This window comes from Mirounga leonina, unplaced genomic scaffold (genome assembly GCF_011800145.1).
Source record: "Mirounga leonina isolate KUSES-001 unplaced genomic scaffold, KU_Mleo_1.0 Mir_101414, whole genome shotgun sequence".
Taxonomy (NCBI): domain Eukaryota; kingdom Metazoa; phylum Chordata; class Mammalia; order Carnivora; family Phocidae; genus Mirounga; species Mirounga leonina.
Window position 1 is genome coordinate 3,756,558 of NW_023270121.1, and position 17,633 is coordinate 3,774,190.

Sequence of the window (17,633 nt, forward strand, 5' to 3'; positions counted from 1 at the left end):
TCCATTACTTTTTTTTCTACAATTCAATCTCCTTAGTATGACTTAAAAGATGTTGGATAATCATCCCTCATCTTCTATCTAGCCTTATTTTGTATAATCCTTCTTTCCTTTCACCCTTCTTTCCTTGCTCCTCCCACTTCTTGTAGTCTATGTTGCTGCCAGGCTGAATTTCTTTTTACTTATTCTCACTTGGTGCTGTCTCCAGGCCATTGCACATCCTTAAAACACTTTTCTCAATTTTTCTTCTGGCTGATTCTTCTTTTTGTTCTCAGCATAAATGTCAACTTTTCTCCTGACTTTCTCAAACTTTCTCTTAAAACCAGCTGCCATTCTGAGGTGGATAACTTTTGTCTACTGCATTTTCATATCTCCCAATTATTTTGCTTTAGCAATTGTCCATCTTCCCTGTCTATTGTGTTAAGCCACATTAACATCCAGTCCCATGGATTTAAATACTATTCATATAACAATGACTCCCAAATGTATATATCCTGTCCTGCCCTCTTCTTAAAATCCCAGACTCATATCTAATGCATCATTTGGAGATGCTAACAACTGAAAACTAGCATGTCTAAAATCAAACTTTTGATTTTTCATTCCCCTCAAACCTACTTTTCTCTCATTCTTTTCTGTCTTAATGACAAATGTATTTCTTCTAGTTTCTCAAGACAAAAACCTTGGAGTCATTCATATTGACTCGAAGTCATCTTGACTTCTTTGTCTTAAAGTTGTAACCAATTTATCAGCAAATCTTATTGGCTCTAATTTCATTATATATACAGAAACTGATTGCATCTCACTACCTCCATTGTCACTACATGTCTCAAGCCACCACCTCTGTCGCAGGAAATAATGTAACATTTTCCTAACTCATTTTCCTGCTTCCACTCTTTGCCCATTTCAGAAAATCCTCAATGCAGCAACTAGGTGATAATGTTAAAACTTAATTCATATTATGCTACTTTCCTTTCTTCCAATTAGTATTGAGGGGGAAACCTAATGCCCTAAAAATGCTCAAAAAGACCCTCCATCTCTAATTTCATGTTCTCTACATGCCCCCTCCTTTACTGCCATTCCAGAAATACTGACTGATATTCTGACTTGTTACTATTCCTCAGTTTTGCCAGACAGTCTCCCTTCAGGGCCTTTTCATGTACTGTTTCATTTACCTCAAGGTAGTCTTCCTCCAACAGCTACATGGCTCACATATTAACATCTTTTAAGTCTCTGCTCTAATGACTCCTTATGAATGTGAATAGGAAATGTGAAAAATTATATGCCAACAAATTGGGCAATGTTGAAGAAATGAATAAATTTCTAGAAAAGTATAAACTACCCAAAATGAAACAAGAAGAAATAGAAAACTTGAAGAGAATTGATAAAGAGCAAAGAAATTGAGTCAGTAACCAAAAATCTCCCAACAAAAAAAAAAAAAGTCCAGGGCCAGATGGCTTCACAGGGGAATTCTACTAAACATCTAAAAAGAGTTAATACCTCTTCTTCTCAAACTGTTACAAAAAAAATACAAATTGAAAGAAAACTTCCAAATTCATTCTACAAGGCCAGCATTACCTTGATTCCTAAACCAGAAAAAGACCCCACTAAAAAGAAGAGTTATACACCAAGATCACTGATGAAAATGGATGCAAAAGTTCTCAACAAATTAAATATGAGCAAACTGAACCCAATGGTACATTACAAGAATCATTCACCAAAATCAAGTAGGATTTATTACTGGGCTGCAAAGGTGGCTTAATATTCACAAATCAATCAAAGTGAATCACTGCATTAATAAAAGAAAATATAAGAACCATATGATCCTCTCAATGGATGCAGAAAAAGCATTTGACAAAGTATAGCATTTATTATCAACAAAGTAGGAATAGAGGGGACATATCTCAACATCACCAACACCATATACAAAAGACCCACAGCTAATATCATCATCAATTGGGAAAAACTGAGAGCTTTTCCTCTATGGTCAGGAACAAGACAGGGATGTCCACTCACCACTGTTATTTTACATAGTACTAGAAGACCTAGCCTCAGCAATCAGACAACAAAAATAAATAAAAGACATTCAAACCAGCAAGAAGACAAACTTTCACTATTCACAGATGACATGATACTCTATGTAGAAAACCCAAAGGATTCCACCAAAAAATTGCTAGAACTGATAAATTAATTCAGTAAAGTTGAAGGATACAAAAGGAACATAGAGAAATCTGTTGCATTTCTATACACCAATAATGAAGCAGCAGGAAGAGAAATCAAGGAATCAAGCTCATTTATAGTTGCACCAAAAACCAGAAAATACCTAGGAAAAACCTAACCAAAGAGGTAAAAGATCTGTACCCTGAAAAATATAGAATAGTTATGAAAGAAATTGATGATGGCACAAAGAAATGAAAAGACATTTAATGCTCATGGATTGAAAGAACAAATATTGTTAAAATGTCTATTTTGTCTACATTGTCTAAAATGTACAAAGCAATCTGCACATTTAATGCAATCCCAATCAAAATACTACCAGGATTTTTCACAGAGCTAGTACAAACAATCCCAAAATCTGTATGGAACCACAAAAGACCCAAAATAACCAATACAACTTTGAAAAAGAAAAGCAAAGCTGGGGGCATCACAATTTCCAACTTCAAGTTATATTACAAAGCTGTAGTCATCAAGACATTATGGTACTGGCACAAAGAGAGAAACATAGATCAATGGAACAGAATAGAATACTCAGAAATGGACCCACAACTCTATGGTCAACTGATCTTTAACAAATCAGGGAAGACTATTCAATGGAAAAAAGACAGTCTCTTCAACAAATTGTATTGGGAAAACTGGACAAAAACATGCAGAATATGAAACCAGACCACTTCCTTACACCATACACAAAAATAAATTCAAAATGGAAGAAAGACCTAAATGTGAGACAGGAAACCATCAAAATCCTAGGGGAGAACACAGGCAGCAACCTCTTTGACTTTGGTCATAGCAACTTCTTAGTAGACATGTCTCTGGAGTCAAGGGAACCAAATGCAAAAATGAACTATTTGGACTACATGAAGAGAAAAAGCTTCTGAACGGTGAGGGAAACAACAAACAAAACTGAAAGGCAACATATGGAATGGGAGAAGATATTTGAAAATGACATATCTGATAAAGGGTTAGTATCCAAAATCTATAAAGAAATTACCAAACTCAACACCCCAAAACAAATAATCCAGTTAAGAAATGGGCAAAAGTCATGAATGGACATGTTTCCAAAAAAGACATACACAGGGCCAACAAATACATGAAAAGATGCTCAAACTCACTCATAATCAGGGAAATACAAATCAAAACTATGATGAGATATCACCTGATACCTATCAGAATGGCTAAAATTAACAATACAGGAAACAACAGATGTTGAAAAGGATGCAGAGAAAGGGGAACCTTCTTACACTGTTGGTGGGAATGTGAACTGTGCAACCACTCTGGAAAACAGCATGAAGTTTCCTCAAAAAGTTAAAAATAGATCTACCCTATGATCCAGCAATTGCACTACTAAGTATTTACTTAAAGGATGCAAAAATACTGTTTCAAAGTGATACATGCATCCTGATGTTTATAACAGCATTGTCAACAATAGCAAAATTATGGAAAGACCCCAAATGTCCATGGACTAATGAATGTATAAAGTTGTATATATGTATATGCCATGGGATATTCTCAGTCATCAAAAAGAATGAAATCTTGCCATTTGCAGTAATGTGGATGGAGCTACAGTATATTATACTAAGCGGAATAAGTAGGTAACAGAAAGTGAAATACCAATTTAAAAAATTAAACAGAGGAACATGGGGGGGGCATAAGAGGTAAACCACAAAACAGACTCTTAGCTATAGAGAACAAACTGAGGGTTGCTGGAGGGGAGATGTGCAAGGGGATGGGTTAAATTGCTGATGGGTATTAAGGAGGACACTTGATGAGCACTGGGTGTTACATTTAAGTGATGAATCACTAAAGTCTATTTCTGAAACTGATATTACACTATATGTTAACTAACTGGAATTTAAATAAAACATCTGATCAGAAAAAAAGAGAGAGAGAGAGAGTAGGAAATTCATCTTTTTTTTTTTTAAATCACAATTGTATATCCAAGACAGAGAACATATCAGTCACTATGTTGTTGAATGACTGAATAAACAACCTTAATGTTTCCTAGGACCTGTTTTATTTTTTTTCCTATTTTTTTTTTTTATTAAGTTCAGTTAGCAACCATATAGTACATCATCAGTTTTTCATGTACTGATCAACTAATCATTAATTGCATATAACACCCAGTGCTTATTATAACACATGCCCTCCTTAATACCCATCACATGGCTACCCCATCCCCCAACACTTCCCCTCTGAAACCCACATATTCTTTCCTTGAATCCATAGTCTCTCATGGATTGTCTCCCCCTCTGATTCCCCCTCTTCAGTTTTCCCTCTATTCCCTGATGGTACTCCATGCTATTCCTTCTCTTCCACATATAAGTGAAGCTATATAATAATTCTCTTTCTCTGTTTGACTTAAATCACTTAGCATAATCCCCTCCAGTTCCATCCATGTTGATACAAATGGTGGGTATTCATCCTTTCTGATGGCTGAGTAATATTCCATCATATATATGAACCACATATTCTTTATCGATTCATCTGTTGAAGGATATCTCAGCTCATTCCACAGTTTGTCTACTGTGGACATTGCTACTATGAACATTGGGGTGTATGTGCCCCTTCTTTTCACTACATCTGTATCTTTGGGATATATACTGGGTAGTACAATTCCTGGCACATAGAGTAGCTCTATTTTTAACATTTTGAAGAACCCCCATACTGTTTTTCAAAGTGGCTGTACCAGCTTCCATTCCCACCAACAGTATAAGAGGGTTCCCCTTTCTCCACATCTTCACCACCATTTGCTGCTTCCTGCCCTGTTAAATTTTGCCATTCTAACTGGTGTAAGGTGGTATCTCATTGTGGTTTTGATTTGAATTTCCCTGAGGGCTAGTGATGTTAAACATTTCTTCATGTGTCTGTTAGCCATTTGTATGTCTTCTTTGGAGAAATGTCTGTTCATGTCTTCTGCCCATTCTTTGACTGGATTATTTGTTTTTTGGGTGTTGAGTTTGAGAAGTTCTTTATAGATCTTGGATACCAGCCCTTTACCTGGAATGTCATTTGCAAATATCTACTCCCATTCCGTGGATTGCTTCTCAGTTTTGTTGACTGTTTCCTTTGCTGTGCGGAAGCTTTCTATCTTGATGAAGTCCCAAAAGTTCATTTTCACTTTTGTTTCCCTTGCCTTTAGAGACGTGTCTTGAAAGAAGTTGCTGTGGCTGATGTCGAAGAGGTTACTGCCTATGTTCTCCTCTAGGATTTTGATGGATTCTTGTCTCATATTGAGGTCTTTCATCCATTTTGAGTTTATCTTTGTGTATGGTGTTAGAGAATGGTCGAGTTTCATTCTTCTGCATGTGGCTGTCCAATTTTCCCAGCACCATTTATTGAAGAGACTGTCTTTTTTCCATTGGATATTTTTTCCTGCTTTGTCAAGGATTATTTGACCGTAAAGTTGAGGGTCCACTTCTGGGATCTCTATCCTGCTCCCTTGATCTATGTGTCTGTTTTTGTGCCAGTATTATGCTGTCTTGATGATCACAGCCTTGCAATATTGCTTGAATCAAGCATCATGATGCCCCAGCTTTGATTTTCATTTTCAACTTTCCCCTGGTGCTTTGGGGTCTTTTCTGGTTCCATACAAATTTTAGGATTATTTCTTCCAGCTCTGTGAAAAATGCCAATGGTATTTTAATAGGGATGACATTGAAATTGTAGATTGCTCTGGGCAGCATAGACATTTTAACAATGTTTATTCTTCCAACCCATGAGCATGTAATGTTCTTCCATCTCTTTGTGTCTTCCTACATTTATTTCATAAGTGTTCTGTTGTTTCTAGAGTGTGCAGATCCTTTACCTCTTTGGTTAGGTTTATTCCTAGGTATCTTATGGTTTTTGGTGCTATTGTAAATGGAATCATATCCTTAATTTATCTTTCTTAAATTACATTGTTAGTGTGTAGAAATGCAACTGCTTTTTGTGCATTGATTTGTGTATCCTGCCCCGTTGCCAAATTGCTGTAATGAGTTCTAGTAACTTGTGGGTGTAGTCTTTTGTATTTTCCATATAAAGTATCATGCCATCTGCAAAGAGAGAGTTTGACTTCTTTGCCAATTTGAATGCCTTTTATTTCCTTTTGCTGTCTGATTGCTGAGGCGAGGACTTCTAATACTATGTTGAACAATAATGGTGAAAGTGGGCATCCCTGTCATGTTCCTGACCTTAAGGGAAAAGCTCTCAGTTTTTCCCCATTGAGAATGATATTTGCCGTGGGTTTTTCATAGATGGCTTTTATGATATTGAGGTATGTTCCCCCTATCCCCACATATTGAAGAGTTTTAATCAGGAAAGGATGCTGTATTTTGTCAAATGCTTTTTCTGCATCAATTGAGAGAATCATATGATTCTTGTCTTTTATTAATGTGCTCTATCACGTTGATTGATTTGCAAATGTTGAACCACCCTTGCATGCCAGGAATAAGTCTCACTTGGTCTCGATGGATAATCCTTTTAATGTACTGTTGGATCCTATTGGCTAGGATCTTGTTGAGTATTTTGCATCCATGTTCATCAGAGATATTGGTCTGTAATTCTCCTTTTTGATGGGGTCTTTGCCTAGTTTGTGGATCAGGGTAATGCTGGCCTCATAGAACCAGTTTGGAAGTTTTCATCCTACTTCTATTTTTTTGAAACAGCTTCGGTAGAATAGGGATTATTTCTTCTTTAAATGTTTGGTAGAATTCCTCAGGGAAGCCATGTGGCCCTGGACTTGTGGTTTTGGGAAGTTCTTGATTATTCCTTCATTTTTGTTACTGGTTATTGGTCTATTCAGATTGTCTATTTCTTCCTGTTTCAGTCTTGGTAGTTTGTAAGTGTCCAAAATGGCATCCATTTCTTCCAGATTGCTTAATTTGTTGGCATATAGTTGCAGGTAGTAATTTTTAATAATTGTTTCTATTTCCTTGGTGACAATCCTGATCTCTCCCCTTTCGTGCATGATTTTCTTGATTTGGGTCATTTCCCTTTTCTTTTGGTTAAGTCTGGCCAGAGGTTTATTGATCTTATTAATTCTTTCAAAGAACCAGCTTCTAGCTTTGTTGATCTGTTCTACGGTTTTCCTGGTTTCTATTTCATTGATCTCTGCTCTAATCTTTATTATTTTTCTTCTCCTGGTTCCTTTAGGTTTTATTTGCTGTTCTTTCTCCAGCTCCTTTAGGTGTAAGGTTAGCTTGCGCATTTGGGATTTTTCTAATTTGTGTGAGAGAGGCTTGGATGGCTATGTATTTCCCCCTTAGGACCACCTTTGCAGTATCCCATAGGTTTTGGACCAATGTGCTTTCATTCTCATTAGTTTCCATTAATTGTTTAAGTTCTTCTTTAATTTCCTGGCTGACCCAATCATTCTTTAGCAGGATGCTCTTTAACTTCCAAGTGTTTGAATTCCTTCCAAATTTTTTCTTGTGATTGAGTTCTAGTTTCAAAGCATTGTGATCTGATAACATGCAGGGAATAATCTCAGTCTTTTGGTATTGCTTGAGACCTGATTTGTGACCCAGTATATGGTCTATTCTGGAGAACTTTCCATGTGCACTCAAGAAGAATGAGTATTCTGTTGTTTTAGTATGGAGTGTTCTGTATATATCTACGAATTCCATCTGGTCCAATGCGTCATTCAAAGCTCTTGTTTCTTTGTTGATCTTCTGCTTAGATGATCTGTCCATTGCTGAGAGTAGAGTTTTGAGGTCTCCTACTATTACTGTATTATTATCAATATGACTGTTTATTTTGGCTAACAGTCGGTTTATGTAGTTGGCTGCTCCCATGTTGGGGGCATAGATATTTACAATTGTTAGATTTTCTTGTTGCATAGACCCTTTAAGTATGATATAGTGTCCCTCTACATCTCTTCCTACAGTTTTTGGTTTAAAATCTAATTTGTCTGATATGTGAATTGCTACCCCAGCTTTCTTTTGAGATCCCTTGGCATGATAAATGGTTCTCCATCCCCTCACTTTCAATCTGGAAGTGTCTTTAGGTTCAAAATGAGTCTCTTGTAGACAGCATATGGATGGGCCCTATGTTTTTATCCAATCTGAAACCCTGTGTCATTTCTGGGAACATTTAGGCCATTCACATTGAGAGGTAACTACTGAAAGATATGAATTTAATGCCATCATATTACCTGTAAAGTCCCTGTTTCTATAGATTGTCTGTAAATTTCTGGTCTATATTACTCTTGGAGTCTCTGTTCACTTGCAGAATCCCCCTTAATAGTTCTTGCAGGGCTGGCTTGGTGGTAGCATATTCTTTCAGTTTCTGCCTGTCCTGAAAGCTCTTTATCTCTCCATCCATTCTGAATGACAGCTTTGCTGGATAAAGTATTCTTGGCTGCATGTTCTCTTCATTTAGTACCCTGAATATGTCTTGCCCACCTTTTCAGGCTCGCCAAGTTTCTGTAGACAGGTCGGGTGTTATTTTGATGATCCTCCCTCCCTATGTAAGGAACCTCCTCTCCCTGGCTATTCTCAGGATTGTTTCCTTGGCTGTAAAATTTGCAAGCTTCACTATTATATGTTGAGGTGCTGATCTATTTTTATTGATTTTGGGAGGGGTCCTCTTTGCCTCTTGGACTCAAATGTTTGTTTCCTTCCCCAGATTTGGGAAGTTCTCAGCTATGATTTGCTCAAATATACCTTCTAGCCCTCTCTCTCTCTCCACCCCCTCAGGGATCCCAATAATTCTGACATTGGAACGTTTCATGGCATCATTAATCTCTGCAATCCTTTTCTCATGTGCTACTAACAGCCTATCTCCGTTTTCCTCCACTTCCTTGTTTTCCATTAGCTGGTCTTCTAGATCACTAATTCTCTCTCTTGCCTCATTTATCCTGGCAGAGTATCCAATTTAGACAGCATCTCATTCATAGCATTTTTTTTTTTTTTAAAGTTTGGCCTGATTAGATCTCATTTCTGCTCTTAGAGATTCTATATCGTCACTAATACTTTTTCCAAGCCTAGCTATTGACTTCATGATTGCTATCCTGAATTCTATCTCTGATATTTTGCTTCTATCCATATCCATTAGTTCTGTGGCAGATGACATCGTCTCTGGTTCTTTTCTTTGTTGAGAGTTCCTCCTTCTAGTCATTCTGTCGAGGGATGGTTTAGCGAATGAGCAGAGTCCAAAATATCAAGCATGACCCAAGCAAGATGCACCCTAGCAAAATCTGGAGTGGTCAGAAGCCACCACCAAAAAAACAAAGCCAAAATGAAACACAAGAATCAAATTTATAAAATTGAAAAAATTTTTTAAAGGGGGGGTGAGGGGAAGTGGGGGCTATAATCTCTCAGTGTGGACAAAGCAGGAAGTTTCAGGTGTTCCTGCATGTATTTTGGTCTCTGTGTTAGAGGACACCACTCCCCAAAATTACAAGGAATGTGAAACTTGTATATGTATATATATTTAAATATATATATTTAAAGGTAAAATTGAATAATGAAAAAAGGACTACAATAAAACATATATCTATAAAAATATAGGTGTGAAAAAGTACAAGTTAAAAAGCTACTATGAAATATAAGTTGATATAATAAACATCTTGTTGAAATGAGAAAAAGGTAAAAAGAAAAAACAGAAAAATCATAAGAGAAAGAAAAAAAAGAAAAAGAGAGTATTATCTGGAAAATAAACAAGCTGTGATGCAATACCTGGAGCTCAATATACTATTTTCCCCTGGTGTTGGGATTTTACAGTCTTATGGGGTCCATAGGGTTGTTGTCCTCTTGTTCTTCCAGCCTGTCTTCTGGGGAAGGGGTCTGCCACACTGTTTCCCAGATAACTCTGCTTGGGTGGAGTTGCCCTGCCCCTGTCAGCAGGATGGGCTCAGTGGAAACTGGTCTTCAGTGCTTTTGTTCCCTGGTGGCTTTCTTCACCCCTTCTGAGGGTCAGAGCAAAAATGGCCACACACAAACCTCGGGCCTAGAGCAGAGAAATCACAGTCTGCTCTCTTCACTAAACCCTCCCAGAAAAAGTCTCCATTTCTGTATGCCAGGCCAAAATCTGTGTGCGCCTATAGTGACTCTCTCAGAGGTCATCCCAGGGGCTCAGGAGTGTCCCTGCCCTTTATGCTTCTAAAACTGCCAGTGGCCCTGGGCGTGTGCATGCACCCGCAGCTCCTGGATCCTGTCTGGGTGCTGTTTTAAAGCCCTTTTCTGGGCTTTTGCCTGGTCAGGGGCATAGGCTCCTGATTTTCTCAGGCTGCTCAAGAGAAGAGCGATTCTCAACTGGCCTGGCTTGCAGTTTATGGTGATCGGAGCTGAGAGACCCTTCCTGGGCTCACAGACTGTGACCTGCTTCCTGGCTCCATTGCCTGGGTACTCTGCTGGTCCAGGAAGCCCCTTTGGCTCTGAGGCTTTTTGTATCCCAAGACCACAACGCTCTACCTAGAGTTCTGCCTTTTCATTTCCAGAGCCCCTTTCAGACAGGGATATTCCTCCCTAGGTCAGATTTCTAAGGGTTCCAATTTTGCACTCTGGTGTTATACACTTTCCAGGAGCCATCTTATGGAGGATCCCCTCCCCCTTCTGTTTATCTTTCGATATCTACCTGCAGATTCATGACTCTGCATGTCCTACCTTGCAATGAGCAGTGCTTTTCTGCTTGTAGACATCCAGATATATATTCTTACATCTCAGGCTGATTTCTTGGATGTTCAGAATGGTTCGGTAGATATCCAGCTGAATTCAGGGGACCAGTTGAAAGGAGTAGGGGTCCCCTACTCCTCTGCCATCTTGCCTCTTCCATGTACTGTGTATCTCTTAATAGATTATTGTAACTATAGGTATCTTTTCTATAAGTATTTCCATCATTTTTCCTTTATGCTAGAGTTAAGTGATTAACTTAGCACCATATTACTGTATCAGAGTATTCCAAATTTGACTATATGCTTACCTTTGCAAATTTGTTGTGTATTTTCACATGTTTTTATATTACTAATTAGTGTCCTTTCATTTCAGTTTGTAGAGCTCCTTTCAGCATTTCCTGTAAGGCAAGTCTGGTGGTAATGAACTCTTTCAACTTTTCTTTGTCTGGGGAATTCTTTATCTCTCCTTCATTTCTGAAGGACAACGTTTGGCATTTTCTTTCAACAGTTGAAATATATCACCATTTTTCTTGACCCCATAAGGTATCTGCTGAGAAATTCACTGATAACCTTGTGGGAGATCCCTTGTAAGTGAAAAGATTCTTTTCTCTTAATGATTTCAATATTCTATCTTTGTCTTTTATTTTTGGCAGTTTTATTATAATGTGTCTTGGAGAAGATCTCTTTGAGTTTGTTTGGGGACTTTTCATCTTAACAAGCTTGGATATATAAATCTTTACCTACTTTTAGGAAGTGTCTAACCATTATTTCTTTAAATAAGATTTTTGCCCCTTTTTCCATCACTTTTCATCTGGGAATCTGGTATGCTTTTTTCATTCTTTTATTAATTTTTTTTTTTCTTTTTGCACCTCTGATTGGATAATTTCAAATAATCTGTCTTCTATTTCACTGATTTTCTATTTTGATTGGTCTGGTCTGTTTTTGAAGCTCTCTATTTAATCTTTCTAAGCACTTATTACATTCTTCAGCTCCAAAATTTCTGTTCCAAAATATGTGTTCCATCTCTTTGTTGAACTTCAAATTTTGTTCTTGTGTTGTTTTCCTGATTTCGTTAAGGTGTTTATCTCTTTTCTTTGTAGCTCTCTGAATGCCTTTGTAATGATTATTTTGAATTATATTTTAGGCAATTCATGTATCTCTATTTCTTTAGACTCAGTTACTGTAAGTTTACTCTGTTCCTTTGGTAATGTCCCATTTCCTTGATTCTTTGTGCAGGCCTCTGATAGGAGATAGGACCAGATCTGAGTAAACAGGCAGTTACAGGAGCTCTCATTGTCATTGTGCATTCTTGTGGCTTCAGGGTGTTGCCAGGGAATATGCATGGCAGGCTGGTGCTAAGACTTGGGCCAGTGCAGGCAGGTATGTAACTGGAGAGGCTAACCTCAAGTGCACACACAGAAGTGGGAGTCAGCCACAGGGGGTCTATGCTGGTGTCTTGTACTCATGCAACTTTAGAACCTGGGGCTAGCTACTAAAGCAGATCCTAGGCAGGAGGAAAGGGAATAGAGAGAGACTCATGTGGCCGGTATCCACAAATGTGAAAACCTGTGGAGGGAAACCTCAGCAGTAAAATCTTTAGGGGGTCTCTATTGGATGTGCTGGCCATTGATTTCTACAGTGGTGAAAGCTGCTGTCATCCTCTGTAGAACAGGCCACTAGGAATTGCACTTTCTCCCACAGTGGGGCTGGTAACTGGTAGCTCCCACCCTTCCCTGTTCTAAACCATCTTTATTTGTCTCAATTTTAATAGTGTCTGAGTGGAATGAAAATTAAGTGGGTCTTTTGGGCATTGCCCAAAATGTCTGGGGAAGCTTGTTGCTCACTTTTCTCTCCTTTGCCCATTGAGAACTCTTTCAAGCTTAGGAGGTCCCTCTTGTTAGGGATTAGTGCTAGCCTGGGGGATGGGATAATTCAGGCAAAATTAAAATTATCCTTCTTTTCCTTTTTCTGTGGTTCTTCTAGGTTTTTTGTTTCACTGTGTGATGAAGTTTCTTAAGTGAACTCCTGAGCTATTTTTGTTCATAAATAGCTGTCTAGCTATTAATTTATATGGTATATAGAAGCTAGGAACTCTTACTCCAATATTGCAGTGATGAATATAATCGTTTTCCCGCTTTTCTTTTTTTCCAATTACATTTATTTTTATTTATTTTTTAAATTTCAAATATGCATATTTTCATTTTTATTATTCAAAGAAAGATGGGCACTTTCACTCTAAAAAATAAAGCACAAGAATTTTATCTCCATTTTTTTCCACATGATAAATATTTGGGAAAATAAGATGAAGTCAGTAAGGAGAAATGCAAGGTATCATTTAGCTCTCAGAATAGGATTCTGATTTTATTTTATTTTGTTAATTTAAATTCAATTAATTAACATATAATGTATTATTGGTTTCAGAGGTAGAGGTCAGTGATTCATCAGTCTTATAAAATACCCAGTTCTCATTACATCACATGCCTTCCTTAATGTCCATCTCCCAATTATACCATCCCCCCATGCCTTCCCCTCTGGCAACACTGTTTGTTCCTATGATTAAAAGTCTCTTATACTTTGTCTCCCTCTCTGATTTCATCTTGTCTTATTTCCTCCCTTCCCCTATGATCCTCTGATTTGTTTCTTAGATTCCACATACGAGTGCAATCCTATGATAATTGTCTTTCTCTGATTGACTTATTTCACTTAGCATAGCATCCTCTAGTTCCACCCATGTCATTGTGAATGGCAAGATTTCATTCTTTTTGATGGCTGAGTAATATTCCATTATATATATACACCACATCTTCTTTACCCATTCATCTGTCGATGGACATCTTGGCTTTTTCCACAGTTTTGTTATTGTGGACATTGCTGCTATAAACACTGGGTTGCAGGTGCCCCTTCAGATCACTACCTTTGTATCTTTGGGGTAAATACCCAGTAGTGCAATTACTGGGTTGTAGAGTAGCTCTTTATTGAACTTTTTGAGGAACCTCCATACTGTTTTCCAGAGTGACTGTACCAGCTTCCATTCCCACCAATAGTGTAAGAGGGTACCCCTTTCTCCACATCCTCACCAAAATCAGTCATTTCCTGTATTGTTAATTTTAGTCATTCTGACTGCTGTGAGGTGGTATCTCATTTTGGTTTTGATTTCTATTTCCCTGATTTCCACAAGTGATGTTGAGCGTTTGTTCATGTCTGAGCCATGTCTTCCTTGGAGAAATGTCTGTTTATGTCTTCTGCTCATTTCTTGACTGAATTATCTGTTCTTTGGCTGTGGGGTTTGATAAGTTCTGTATATATTTTGGATACTAGCCCTTGATCTGATAACACATTTGCAAATATCTTCTCCCATTATGTCAGTTGTCTTCTGATTTTGTTGACTGTTCCTTTGCTGTGCAAAAGCTTTTAATCTTGATGAAGTCCCAAAAGTTCATTTTTGCCTTTGTTTCCATTGCCCTTGGAGACGTGTCTAGGTAGAAGTTGCTGTGGCCAAGGTCACAGAGGTTGCTTCCTGTGTTCTTCTCTAGGATTTTGATAGATTCCTGTTTCATATTGAGGTCTTTCATCCATTTTGAGTCTATTTTTGTGCATGGTGTAAGGAAATGGTCCAGTTTCATTCTTCTGCATATGGCTGTCCAATTTTCCCAACACCATTTGTTGAAGAGACTGTCTTTTTTTTTTTTTAAGATTTTATTTATTTATTTATTTGAGAGAGAGCAAGAGAGAGAGAGAAACAGCAGGAGAGGGGAGAGGGTCAGAGGAAGAAGCAGGCTCCCTGCTGAGCTGGGAGCCAGATGTGGGACTCGATCCCAGGACTCCGGGATCATGACCTGAGCCGAAGGCAGTCGCTTAACCAACTGAGCCATCCAGGCGCCCGGAGAGACTGTCTTTTGTCCATTGGACATTCTTCCATGCTTTGTCTAAGATTAGTTGACCATGGAGTTGAGGGTCCATTTCTGGAGTCTCTACTCTGGTCCATTCATCTATGCATCTGTTTTTGTTCCAGTACCATACAGTCTTGAACAGTACAGCTTTATAATAGAGCTTTAAGTCCACGATTGTGATGCCACCAGCTTTGGTTTCCTTTTCAACATCTCATTGTCTATTTGGGGTCTTTTTGGTTCCATACAAATTTTAGGATTATTTGTTCCAGCTCTGTGAAAAAAGTTGATGGTATTTTTATAGGGATTGTACTGAATGTTTAGATTGTTCTAGGTAGCATAGACATTTTACCAGTATTTGTTCTTCCAATCCATGATCATGGAATGTTTTTCCATTTCTTTTTGCCTTCTTTAATTTCTTTCATGAGGGTTCTATAGTTTTCTGAGAACAGATTCTTTACCTAAGGTTTATTTCTAAGTATCTTATGGTTTTTGGTGCAATTTTAAATGGGATCGACTCCTTAATTTTTCTTTTTTCTGTCCCATTGTTAGTATATAAAGACGCAACTGATTTCTGTGCACTAATTTTATATCTTGTCATGTTGCTGAATTGCTGTATGAATTCTAGCAATTTTGGGGTGGAGTCTTTTGGGTTTTCCACAGACAGTATCGTGTCATTGGCAAAGAGTGAGAGTTTGACTTCTTTGCCCATCCAGCTGCCTTTTATTTCTTTCTTTCTTTCTTTTTCTTTCTTTTTTTTTTTCTTTTTTTTCTGATTGCTGCCTCTACGACTTCTAGTATGTTGAACAGCAGTGGTGATAGTGGACATCCCTGCCATGCCCCTGACCTTAGTGGGAAAGCTCTCAGTTTTTCCCCATTGAGTATAATTTTTGCTGGGGGCTTTTCATAGATGACTTTTATGATATTGAGGTATATTCCCTCTATACCTACACTGTGAAGAATTTTAATCAAGAAAGGAGGCTGTGAGGGGCGCCTGGGTGGCTCAGTTGGTTAAGCGACTGTCTTTGGCTCAGGTCATGATCCTGGAGTCCCAGGATCGAGTCCCACATCGGGCTCCTTGCTCGGCAGGGAGTCTGCTTCTCCCTCTGACCCTCCTCCCTCTCATGCTCTCTGTCTCTCATTCTCTCTCTCACAAATAAATAAAATCTCTATAAAAAAAAAAGAAAGGAGGCTGTGTTTGGTCAAATGCTTTTTCTGAATCTATTGAGAGGATCAAGAGCTCTTGTTCTTTCTTTTTTTTTTTTTTTTTTTTTAATGTAGTGTAACACATTGCTTCCTGGATGCTGAACCACACTTGAAGCCCAAGAATAAATCCTACTTTGTTTTGGTGAATAATCCTTTTAATGCACTATTGGATCCTATCAACTAGTATCTTGGTGGGAATTTTTGCATCCATGTTCATCAGGGATATTGGTCTGTAATTCTCCTTTTTGATGGGGTCTTTTTCTGGTATTGGGATCAAGGTAATTCCGGCTTCATAGAAAGAGTTTGGAAGTTTTATTTCCATTTGTATTTTATGAAACAGCTTCAGTAGAATAAGTATTAATTCTTCTTTAAATGTTTGGTAGAAATCCCCTGGGAAGCCATCCAGCCCTAGACTCTTGTATTTTGGGCGATTTTTGATTACTCTTTCAATTTCCTTGCTGGTTATGGGTCTGTTTAGGTTTTCTATTTCTTCCTGTTTCAGTTTTGGTAGTTTATACATCTCAAGGAATGCATCCATTTCTTCCAGATTGCCTAATTTGTTGGCATATAGTTGCTCATAATATGTTCTTATAATTGTTTGTATTTCTTTGGTGTTGGTTGTGATCTCTCCTCTTTCATTCATGATCTTGTTTATTTGAGTCATTTCTCTTTTCTTTTTGATAAGTCTGGCCAGGGTTTATCAATCTTGTTAATTCTTTCAAAGAACCAGCTCCTAGTTTCTTTGATCTGTTCTACTGTTCTTTTGGTTTCTATTTCATTGATTTTTGCTTTAATCTTTATTATTTCTCTTCTCCTGCTGGGTTTAAGCTTTATTTGCTGTTCTTTCTCCAGCTCCTTTAGGTGTCCAGTTAGCTTGTGTATTTGTGACTTTTCTTGTTTCTTGAGAAAGGCTTGTCTTGCTATATGCTTCCCTCTTAGGTCTGCCTTTGCTGCATCCCAAAGGTTTTGAATAGTTGTGTTTTCATTTTCATTTGTTTCTATGAATTTTTTAAAATTCTTTAATTTCCTTGTTGACCTATTCATTCTTTAGTAGTGTGCTCTTCAGCCTCCATGTATTTGAGTTCTTTCTAAATTTCTTCATCATTGAGTTCAAGTTTCAAAGCACTGTGGTGTGAAAATATGCAGGGAATGATACCAATCTTTTGGTACCAGTTGAGACCTGATTTGGGACCCAGTATGTGATCTATTCTGGAGAATGTTCCGTGTGCACTCTTGAGAAGAATGTGTATTCTGTTGCTTTAGGATGGAATGCTCTCAAGATATCTGAGAATTCCCTCTGCCCCCTTGTGTCATTCAAAGCCCTTGTTTCCTTGTTGATCTACTTAGATGATCTGTCCATTGCAGTGAGTGGGGTGTTAAAGTCCCCTATTATTATTGTATTAATTTTGATGTGTTTCTTTAATGTTGTAATTAATTGGCTTATATAATTGGATGATCCCACGTTAGGGGCATAAATATTTACAATTGTGAAATCATCTTGTTGGGTTGACCCTTTAATTATGATATAGTGTCCTTCCTCATGTCTTATTAAAGTCTTTGTTTTAAAATCTAATTTGCCTGACATAAGGATTGTCGCCCTAATTTTTTTGATGTCCATTAACATGATAAATGGATTTCCGCCCCCTCACTTTAAATCTGGAGGTGTCTTTGGGTCTAAAATGAGTCTCTTGCAGACAAGATATTGATGGGTTTTGCTTTTTTATCCAATCTGATACCCT